General features: G+C 46.6%; 1 long non-coding RNA gene across 1 annotated transcript in view; it reads right to left on the bottom strand.

The window, feature by feature from the left end:
* Window positions 1–1,157: 1,157 nt before the first annotated feature.
* LOC125163791 (uncharacterized) overlaps window positions 1,158–9,646 on the bottom strand; it is a 62,099-nt gene continuing 53,610 nt past the window's right edge. Inside the window, exon 3 of the long non-coding RNA XR_007151561.1 lies at window positions 1,158–1,416. This is a non-coding gene — a long non-coding RNA (uncharacterized LOC125163791). The remainder of the gene's footprint in view (window positions 1,417–9,646) is intronic.

Raw genomic sequence — 9,646 nt, 5'->3', positions numbered from 1 at the left:
GAAGGAAATCCTACCATTTGTGACAACACGGATGAAACTAGAGGGCTAAGTGAAGTAAGCCAGACAGAGAAAGACATGTCTGATGGCATGGTATCAGTTACATGTAGAATCTAAAAAATAGTAATTATTTAATTATAGAATTAATTGTATTACATATTTAGGGTATAAATATATAATATGCAGATAACTCTATTATGTATTTATTATATATATGATAATAATAAGTATTGTTGTTATATATCGAATAAATAATTATTTGACTCTGATAACGAAGTCAAACTCCTAGAACCAGAGCGCAGAATAGTGGTTGCGTGAACAGGGCGAAATGGGGAGACGCTGGTCAAAGGCTACAAACTTCCAGTTACAAGATGAAGAGCTGCTGAGGACCCAATCGATGGCACAGTGACTGTAGTTTCTAATACTGTGCTATATACTTTAAATTCGCTAAGAGAGAAAATCTTAAGTGATCACAACACACACACACACACACACACACACACACACACAAAGTAACTATGTGAGATAGTGTATATGTTGGTTGGTGATCATTTCATAATGTGGAGGTATTTCAAAATCATCACATTCGAACATATATACAATTCCAATATATACAATTCTATTTGCCAAATATACTTCTGCAAAGCTGTGGGGAAAATAAAAGGAAGGGGGGATGGGGAATCTGAAAAGTGCAGGGCATTACTGAGAAGCTACCAAAGGCTTCAAAATTCAGAAATAAGGACATGGGGGTAGTCAAGGCATGCTCTCCCCTCAGAACCCTCAACAACCTGGTCTGGGGTTGCTCTTTTCTCGTACTCAACCTCAAATCACTTCTGTTAGCAAAGCGTGGCCGGATTTGCTAGAAAAGGCCTCTGCTAGAACAGGAGTAGGCCCCTGCCAGAATGGGACCCAGGGGGTCCCATGCAGCCAACTTCCAAAGGTCCCACGCGCATCAGTATGGATAATGCTTATGAAGAACACAGAACACAGAATTTGGAATCAGGAGACTGGACTTCTAACCTTTATTCATGAAACCTCTAAATTCTTGTCCAGTTCTAAAATTGTGTATAAAAAGAGTAGGCTTTTGAAGGAGAAAACTCAGGATTGGACTGGCAAAGAGGTGGTACAAAAGTGACCCCATCCTACCCCCTAGCGACCCAGATCACAGTTCCTCGTTTGGAGCACACAGAGGGCCCCAGGGTCCTTCTGTACCCACTCCTTTGGTCAGACTTTACAAAGCACTCACTATCAATTCATGAGTTCAGACTCACCTGCCATTCCTGAAGATGTGGAGTTAACAGAGGAGAAGATGTCCTTTCCACTTGGCCAAGGCCGGGCAAGGCTCTGGAGTAACAGCTTCTAGATCCCCGAAGCCTCCACTGGGCATCAGACTCTGGAGGTCAAAATGCAGGTTCGACGCTAAAAGGAAAGACAAGGACAGTCAAGACAAGGTCCCCGAGTCCTTTGGAAACAGTGCCTGAGGTTGAGTGCAGAGACACTTCCGCGTTGAGTTCTCAGAGACGCGGAGCGGTGTTTGTGATTCTGGTTGTCCTTTATAAATTAAATTCTTCTCGTCCAAGCGAGGAAAGAAAATACTCAAGTCTATACATCGTATTTATTTGGCTTTACCGGAAACTTATAAAATTCAGTTGTTCTATAATAAATGAAGCACCCACGGAATCCTTATACACAGAGGAGAGACAGATGGTACATAGTCTCTCTCTGCTTGTGTGCACAGAGAGGATGAATGTATAAGATATACAAAGAATTGAATGTTTAGAGATTGTGTGTATATTATACACAGCTGGAAAATCCTGGAGTCATCTGCTCCAGTTTCTTGAAATGCGGTTTACAAACCATCTGCCCCAGAGCCTCCTGGTGTCTGGATGGGGGCCCCACCGCAGACCTTCCTGAGTGGGTCTCTCCCAGACTCCACCAAGACTGGTCCTGGGCAATGGTGTCTCACCGGCTGGCAGCTGTCTCTTAAAGCAACAAGCGCTACCCTGTGACTCTGGAGACCGAGGCACGTGCTTCCGGGCACAGCTGAATTTCATAGGCAAATGTACATGCATTTTAGACTCAACAGTGGATTTTATCCCTCGTTAGCCCTTTATTCCACTCTCAGCAAACTGTGGCTTTAATCAAGTGTGCGTTGCTTTCTTTCATTAGTCCTTCCTTCTGGGTTTGTAGTACACTATGTTGAGCTACGGTGAAGCTTCTAGAAGCATCCTTTGTTACCTCTGGACTTGCCTCTTCCTCCTAAGTCATTAGAGTCTCTTTGCGGTTTCCCGGCTGTGCCCTTGACACCATTAAATGCTCTTGATTTTTTGAAATCGAATAATGAAATGGGCAAGAATGAGCTAAGGTAAAATGAACATGAGCAATGCTGCATATTTATACCCTTCTCCCTGCGTCTGGAGGCAGCCCACAAATTGAAGCTCATATGATTAAGCCAGAACGCAGCGAATCTCTTTATCATTACAGAAAAGCAGGCCCCTTGGAGGAGTACATTATGGCACCTGTTTAGTTGCATTACAATCACTACCCAAAAGGTATAGATAAGACTTAAGTAATATACCATAAGTGACAGAAAGGTTCTCTCCTCTCATAAGGGAGAATTTTGGAAGTTAAATGTACTAAAGGTCTCAAGTTGCCCGGGGCCCCGAGCACGGAGCCTTAATTCGTGGAATCCAGTGACGGCTGCACTTGATAAAGGACGGACAGATCGAAGGGCCTCCGAGCATCATTTCAGGACCAGAGGGAGGAAGGTTGCTGTCCTCTGACGAATTACCTGGACTATTCTGCACAAACAAGGTGGGCCGTCAGCCTGAAGGTGAAAACGGCAGCCTCGGGATTCCAAATGCTAAGCCAAGCTCCTGAAAAATGCTGAACCCCATCCAGCGCGTTTTGGGGTGTGGAGTGATTTTCTCCCGGAGAGCTATTTTCCCTTAGCATAGGCGGGCCTCTGGGCCGTCTTTGGGAAAAGAGCCATTGGCAAAATTTCTGCTAACGGAAGAATCTCGCAGATCTTATTATGCTACAAATTGTTACATGCAACCTGGAGTAAAAGTTTACGGCCTGACCTGTGGGAGTCAGACCCTGATACAACACCTTGACTGCTGCCACCTCATCCAGGAGCTAACATCACCCAAACCCCACTGCAGTCGTGCAGACGGGACTCTCATACCTTAAGCCAGAGGATACATCAGGCAGAACTGAGTGAGAACGCGTGACTCAGACGATAATGGGTGGTCAGGAGTGGCAGAAGAAATCAGCGTGAGCCACAGTGGTCGGGAAAGATCTCCTGGAGGAAGGGGATTTGAGGTGCATAGAAAATATGGTGATATCTGGAGATGCAGAGAGCCATTTAATATGCATCTTTGCACCTAATACTTCCATATGTTCTCCATGTGCTAGACATGGTGGGGAGGCTGAAGAAATATGAAATACACTTTCTACTCTTAAGCGGCTTAGAGCCTAGTTGGCGAAATAGAACATATGGGAAGTGACAGAGATCAATACTAACCAATATCCAATTTAGGGCTAAATTTTGCTCCATTATCTCAAAGTGCTATAGAGTTTTTGGAAGACGAGAGATCAGTAAGGGGGGTGGGGTGGTCAGAAAAGGCTTCCTGTGGGAGGTGGCCCTTGATCTATGGATACAAGAATGCAGGAGCTGGAAGGAGGGAATAACACCTCTAAATGCAGGCGATGGGGACAGGACATGCTGTGTTAGTGAGTCAGTGAGCAGGGGAGGGGGCAGAGGTGCCTGGAATCTTCGGTAGCATCTCCGTATTTGCAGGTTGGGAGAAAGCAGGTCCCTCAAATTTACCCAGAATAATTTGGAATTAAGGTTTCTACTCTATAAGTTAAACCATGAAACTCACACGCAGGGAATCAAAGCAAGAAGTACAAAATCACCCAAGAGAGACTGCCTCCAGCCCTGTGGCACTCAGCAATGGCGGGGACTTAGACATGTTTTCTCTTCCTCTGTAAAGATAGGGCCGTCAGAAAGAGGGATCGTCGACCACAGAGCTAGGAGCCTCATCGAGTGAGTGTCCACTATGCCTGTCTCAGGTTGTCCACTCTGAGTAGCCGGGGTAGTTGATATTTTTAATCACAGCGGCCTCTGCGAGCATAGCTAAGGTGGGTCCTTCCCCAAGAGGACCTCGATTCTTCTCACAAATGAGGTGGTCAAACCTCTGAAATGAATGGTAAATCCAGACTGTGGCAAAATTGCCCCACAAAGCCACTCTCTAGGGATGTGCTTGTTAGCCACCAGACTTCCCGAGATGACCCCAGGGCCATTGCACATGCCTCCCTGGTTGTGCACTGTACAACTCCAGGTGTCATCACCCTCTCCCATGTGTGCACCTGGCAACCCTGTGGGATCCCTTAAATGAGGTTCTATTCGAACTTCAATGAATAGATGATGAAGGCCCTCAGAAATTCTCAGTGCTGGAGAGCAAGGAGAGCTAAGTTAGAGCCCCTTTTTGGGCCCCCCTTGGGCTCTGGCAGCTGATTGCTCTGAGTGCAATCACGGGCAGCAGGAACCACATATGAGGGAATGACTTCTCCTTTGCCACCAGCACGGGGGGAAATACTCCACATTCATGTCCTATCTTTCACAGAGCCCCGGGTTCTGGCAACTGTCAGAAAATCATCAGCGTTCCCAGGCTTGTGCACCAAAGAGACAAGATTGTGGGACCAGCTACAGCAGATACTTGAAAATTCCAGGCTGTGTTTATCTGACCTGACATTGACCTGATTTCAGAGACAGTCTTGTTTTCCTGATGGTTCATTTTGTGCTAGAAAACACTGCTGTTTTATAAAAGACCAGCCAATACTGCTGGGCAGTGCAGGGCTCCTGGTGTTGCGGTTGAGGCAAATGGCCCCAGGAATCTTGAATAGAAATGAAGCTAAAATGAACAAATCAGGAGACTATAGATGCTGGCGAGGCTGTGGAGAAACGGGCACCCTCTTGCACTGTTGGTGGGAATGCAAACTGGTGCAGCCGCTCTGGAAAACAGTGTGAAGGTTCCTCAAAAAATTAAAAATAGATCTACCCTATGACCCAGCAAGAGCACTGCTAGGAATTCACCCAAGGGAATACAGGAGTGCTAATGCAGAGGGGCACTTGGACCCCAATGTTTATAGCAGCACTTTCAACAATAGCCAAATTATGGAAAGAGCCTAAGTGTCCATCAACTGATGAATGGATAAAGAAATTGAGGTTTATATACCCAATGGGATACTATGTGGCAATGAGAAAGAATGAAATATGGCCTTTTGTAGCAACGTGGAGGGAATTAGAGAGTGTTATGCTAAGTGAAATAAGCCAGACAGAGAAAGACAGATACCGTATGTTTTCACTCTTATGTGGATCCTGAGAAACTTAGCAGACAACCATGGGGGAGGGGAAGGGGAAAAATAGTTACAAACAGAGGGAAAGAGGCAAACCATAAGAGACTCTTAAATACAGAGAACAAACTGAGGGTTGGTTGGGGGGGTGGGAGGGAGGGGAAAGTGGGTGATGGGCATTGAGGAGGGCACCTGTTGGGATGAGCACTGGGTGTCATATGGAAACCAATTTGACAATAAATTTCATATTAAAAAGTAAAAAAAAAGAAAGAAATGAGGACATCCCTGACAATAAGAAGGTGGCTCTTGAGAGCTCTGGGGTCTTTCACAGAGCAGGGGCTCAGTGCATCTCTGCACGTGGTGGAGGAGGCATGCCCACATTATTCGAGCAAGGGCATGATCCAAGCCACCTCGTCACTGATAACTTTCCCCTCAGTGGAAGGAAGCCAAGAGTCCTTTCGTGCCAGCTAATCTCGCTTGATGTGTTAGGGGCCTGGAACCTGGAGAGGAAGAGAACAGACTTTGGGAACGCTAAAGCAGGAGGGAGAAATCATGTGCGTTGGAGGACGGTTAGGATAAGAGAAGGGTAAAGGTTTTGTTGAAGCTGGCTGGGAACTGGCAGGAGGGCTCATACATAACACCCAGTTTCTCCATCTGAGCTCAAAACCCATAGGGAGAAAGATACAGTCAACGGCTGGAGAGCCACAGGTTGGCTTTATTACGAATAAGATGGCTACTCAGTGCGAATGTAGATCTGTAGCCTAAGGGATGTCCCTGAAATGCCCAAGCAGATGAGAGCTCAGCAGTCCTCCCCCATGGGGATGGGCCCCTCTGCAGGCAAAGGAGCACCAGGATGGATCCCCCCTGTCTGCAGGCAGATCTGGAGCAGGAAGGAGCCAGGAAGAGCTGAGCCACGAAGACCGAGATTCTTCTCCTAACACACCGACCAGACAGCTGACTTCCTGCTAAGCCCGAGGGTTGGATGTAACTAAGGTACCTTAAAAGTAGCTCCCTCCTCATGGAAACATAAACCCAGGGAGGAAAGTCCCCCCAGCCCTTAACATGCCCTATGCAGGCACAAAGCAAGGGTTAGAATCCCCAGTCACTGCATGACAAGGCTTCCCTCATGTGCGCCTGGTCTACACGGACTAGGATCAGATACCTCTCTGAATGTCCTGGAGACTTCCAGGATGCGCACTGGTCATTTGCTGTCACCAGGCTTGGTTTTCCAGGCCCAGAGAGCCCTGTACGTTGCTATAGTGCAGACCGAATTCTGGGAACAGAAGAAGAAAAGTGTCTGTGTAGGTAAAGAGGGCAGCCCCAAACTTGCCTGTATGCCTGTGCTTACTGAGTGTTGGTCGTACCTCTAGACCAGAATGGTCGCTCCTTGAGATTAGGACACATGCATGGTCTTTCTCAAAATTATCGCTGTCCGTCCTCAGTTTGCACACATGATGGTTCGGCGATCTGGTCCCCATCTGTCCCATGTGACTAAAAAGTGGCAGACAGAGAGTCCCTAGGACCGTTCCCACCCATCATTATCGCCAACAACAGATCCCACAGTTGGAAGGTCACCTTGTCCAATCTCCTCCCCCATTCCCGAAAGATTCCCTCAGAGAGGCAGGGGCAGTGTGTGTGTGTGTGTGTGTGTGTGTGTGTGTGTGTGTGGAGGGGGGGAATTGGGGGAAGGGGGCCAAAAGGTACAAATGTCCAGTTAAAAGTTAAATAAGTCCCGGGGATATATTGTACAGCATGGTGATTATAGTCAACAATACTCTATTTTGTGTTTGAAAAGTTTCTGAGAGAGTAGATCTTAAAAGCTCTCATCACAAGAAAATAATTATGAATATGTGAGATGATGAATGTCAACTTATTATGGCAATCATTTTGTCATATATGCACGTATCAAATCAATGTGTTGCACACCTAAAACGAATACAGTGTCATATGTCTGTTCGATCTCAATAAAACTAAACAAAAATTGGGGGCGCCTGGGTGGCCCAGTCGGTTGAGCATCTGACTTTGACCCAGGTCAGGATCTCACAGTTTGTGAGTTCGAGCCCCGCGTTCAAGCCCCGAGTTTGAACCCAGCCTCACTCACTTTGGATTCTCTGCCTCCCTCTTTCTCTGCCCCTCCCCTTCGCATGCACTCTCTCAAAAAGAAATACAACATTAAAAAAGGGAAACTGAACAAGAACTTGTTAAAATTCTCTCAACAATCCCTTTCAGAGAGTTGTCTGCATAGCTTCTGTTTTCCATACCTCCTTTAGTAACGGTATTGAATCCCACATTCATTCCGGGACTATAATCTCAGTTAGCTGGACCCTTTGTGGTCGGATTGTGTTCAAGTTCATCTTAAGCTTACCTGGTGCCTCACCCCTTCTTTTAAAATGCTGTGGTGTTACAGAGCTTTCTAAAATATGTTGAAGGAGTTGAGGCTCTCTTGCTGAGCCAGTTTGGTGGGGTTAATCTGAGACAGGACGACGCTAACGGGCTGGGGTTGAATATTTCAATGTCGGTGGGGGTTACAGTGGGAAGCCAGGTGGAGAACATGGGGGGACCCTCTCAAGGTTGCTAAGTCAGGCCACAAAGAGAAGAGGTCAGAGTCAGGGAGGGTTTCCCATTAGGGCCCAGAGTCACAAAAAGAAGGCCCTCAGGGGCAGAGAGGGAGCGGTGGGGTCTCAAGCACCAGTGAAATTCTCTTCACGAAATGAGGCTGCCGGGTGACTGTTAGTCTCCAGCGTTCTGCTTCCTTTTCAAATCCTGGCACCCTGCCGTATAAGCACCGGAACCTGGACCCAACTACAGATGTTGCAACACCCACCAGAATAATTCTGAACCTCGTTGTCCTATGCCAGAAGACTTCGCCTATATTAACGCATTAATTACTTCCACGAAGCACTTCCATGTACCTAACAATGGTAGTAAAATATTGAACGAGGTCTAGCGCACCACGGATACAGATGGAATGGAAACTGGAGTTTTTGGTGTCCATGTTACGGAAAGGTCAGTGTAATCGTATTTAGTCTCCTTTCCAACTGGCTTCTTGGCTATGCGGTGATGTTCACCAAGACTGGGAAGCTCTTCTTCTTACGGATCTCCACCCAGATCTGAGAAAATGCTGCTCTCCCCCTGACGGAAGTAGATGAGGTTAATCTTGCTTCTCTGTGTGGCTCTGGAGGGCACCCAGGATCTAGACAATGTGACTTTAGGAAATGAGGCTGCCTGTGAATCCAGTTTATTTTTGGACTCTTGAGGCTGGAACATTCACCAGAGCAAAATAAACACGTAGGAGGTAACTAATTCCGTGAACTGCCTTCTGACCACTGTTTCTCTCTCTTTGCCCTTTAATATAGTTGAAATGCCCCAGTTTGAGCTAGAAAATGAGTCTGTGCTTGTTGATGAAATCCAATTGTGTGGATAAGATGGTGTTCATAAATCCCCTGAATTCAGCCCTCTGGAATTTTCCCAGATTGAAATCAAGTACTCACCCTCCTGCCTGGCTTTCCAATTCCAAGTCAGCAGAGTTTCCCATCACACACAGCCTGTACGTGACATTTTAGTGGGAGGTTATCATAGCGTAAGGACTGTGCGAGTACTTGGGGCTTATCTAATCGGGTTTTCTTGACGCTTGTTTTATTGCATTCAAATCTCACCACCTGATCAAGTGACTGCACTGTTTAGCCAGCTGTCGGAAAAGAGAGCTTCCTGACCAATCTCTGCCCTTGTTTTAAACCCATTCTCCCGCCAGGTAGAGGAGTTTCTCTTCCGGGTTTGGGCTATATCATTCATTCCTGCCTTATCACTGACCTGGAAACCTGAGCCCTAAACCATCTCTCCAGTTTTAGGAAACATTGCTGAATGGGGTAGGTGTTTGGTCAAGAAGATTCTTAAGCTCCCTTTCAAGTGCTGTTCTCAAATGCGGTTGCTACAGCATTCCTGCCCACTGCCACCAAAATAAACATTCAATAAATGTTTGTGGAATAAATGAATGAGTGAAAAAAAGGAGCGCATGGAGAATCAATGAATAGAATTGTCAAGTGACCACGGCCCCAAGTCCTTCTCCTAAGTTCTCCCCGGAAAACCATTCTGCTTTGGATAAAAATTCATGCAAATCGATCCTCTGATTCCAAGCATGCTCCCTGATACACCAGAGGTCCAGGTAGGCCAACAAATGTTACTCTGGGGGTTCTCACACCATGGAGATGTAACCGATACCCTTCAAAACAGATCGGGTTCCGGGGCGCCTGGGTGGCTCAGTCGGTTGAGCGTCTGACTTCAGCCCAGG

This window comes from Prionailurus viverrinus, chromosome B1 (genome assembly GCF_022837055.1).
Source record: "Prionailurus viverrinus isolate Anna chromosome B1, UM_Priviv_1.0, whole genome shotgun sequence".
NCBI classification, from domain to species: Eukaryota; Metazoa; Chordata; class Mammalia; order Carnivora; family Felidae; genus Prionailurus; species Prionailurus viverrinus.
The sequence above is the reverse complement of the archived record's forward strand: the minus strand, read 5'-3'. Positions and strand labels throughout refer to the sequence as shown.